Here is a 2029-nt window from a genome sequence, read left to right on the forward strand (position 1 = left end):
ATATGATTATAGAATAAGTAAATTTTAAAAAGTAATTAATAAATCAATCAATATAAGTTGTAGATATATAATTTTTAAATTTTGGATTATACAATGCAATTTTTTTTGTTGGCTTATTGTTAACGGTTGTTCTGTCGTCCTAATAAGCTAAGTGTTTGGTAGGTGCAGTTTGCAACCATATATAATATATATTGGTAAGTAAAATGGCTACCAAAGAAGGATCTATGTCGGTGATGCTACATGTATTTATGAATATTTTTATAATCAAATTCAATTAAATTACTATATGCCTAATGAAAAGAAAAATATGTGAATATATCACCGTTTTTTCTTTTTCGTATTTCTGTAACACAATTTTTTATTAAAAAATATAAAAATTTATTGATATAATACAAAAATTTTACATATAACATAAATTTTTTAATATAGTATAAAATGTTTTGCACATAACACATAAATATTTATTATAAATGTATTTTGTTAGTTGAATGAGTCAATATTCTAACGATCTTCTAAAAATTTTTGTATTGCACACCAAAATTCTGTGCTATGCATTAAAATTTTTGTGTTATATACTAAAATTTATATTTTGTTAATTAGGTGTCAATATTTTGGGCATGTAATTTTTTAAAAATTTATATATTAAATACTAAATTTTTTATGTTGTATACCAAAATTTTAGTATTGTATATCAAAATTTTTGTGATATATATATATAGGTGAGTCTTTGGTGGCCAAAAGAATGGTGGCTAAACATGACTAAGAATTGACCATTCAATAAACAGATGACATGTGGTATGTAGCATTAGTAGATAGATTTTGTATTATAGACTAACGTATAAAGCACACAATTTAAAACAGTAAAAGACAGAGAAAAATATTAACACCTTGTAATTTTATAATTTAAAAAATTAAAAAACGGTGATCATAAATTTATGGTGATTTAACTAATACTTTAACTTAACAAAGTAAATTTAAATTTTGATTTAAAAACTATGATAAAATTTCTAATAAAATTTTGAATTTAAATTTTACACATACGGATAATAAATTTATGGTGATTTATATAACAATTTAACAAGATCTTTTTAAAAAGTAGCTTTTTTTTTTTTGGTGTTTAGCAATCATATTTATTAGAGTCAAATTATGATTCATTCAACTCCAAACTCTGTCACATGTCAAATTCTGATTTATTTTTTGATCTTAGCTATCTTAGCCACTCAATCTTTATAGTCACCAGAGACAAATCCATATATATATATATATGAGAAGAGAAATATGACAATGATGATAATGAGAAAAACCGAAGAGAAAAAAAAAGAAAAAAATTTAAATAAAAGAAGAAGAAAAAGATGATAATGATGATAATATAACAACAACGACAAAAAAAAAAAGCACATAAAAAAACAGCGAAAGAGGAGAAATAGGAGAAAAATTGAAAGAAGAAGAGAAAGCAGAAGAAAAAGCAGCAATGCGCGGCGACAAACTTATAGTTAAAGATTTAGTTTAAAAAAACGATTGGACACCTAATTTTATTGTACTAATAAATAAACGTTTGCTTTTCATTCTCAACATCTTTTAAGAAATATCTCCAGCTCCAGATTGTATGTTTTCAACTCTTCATGATGAGTCTTTCCTTTTTAACATTAATTATTTAAGATATTTGTTTAATGAAATAGTTTAATCTTAATATATATGATATCAAATTTAAGAAAATAATTTATATTTTAATAACATATTACGAATTCAAATTTAATAAAATAATAATGGAAAAAATAAATCTATTTGCATTTATACCACTTAGAATACTCCAAATGAATGTAGTGGATCTATAACTATAATTTTAGTTTATTCTTTTCCATTTAGTAAAACTTAAATAAGGTAAAATATTTGGTTTTGATACCTATAAAAGTTTCATTTAAATGAGTCTGATTTTATTTTGAAAAAAATGTTTTTTGGTTTTAATTCCTAAACACTTATTTTAAATTAGTTTTTAGAATCATTAACGAATTTAAACTCAAATGAGTTT

This window comes from Arachis ipaensis, chromosome B10, assembly GCF_000816755.2.
Source record: "Arachis ipaensis cultivar K30076 chromosome B10, Araip1.1, whole genome shotgun sequence".
Lineage (NCBI taxonomy): Eukaryota > Viridiplantae > Streptophyta > Magnoliopsida > Fabales > Fabaceae > Arachis > Arachis ipaensis.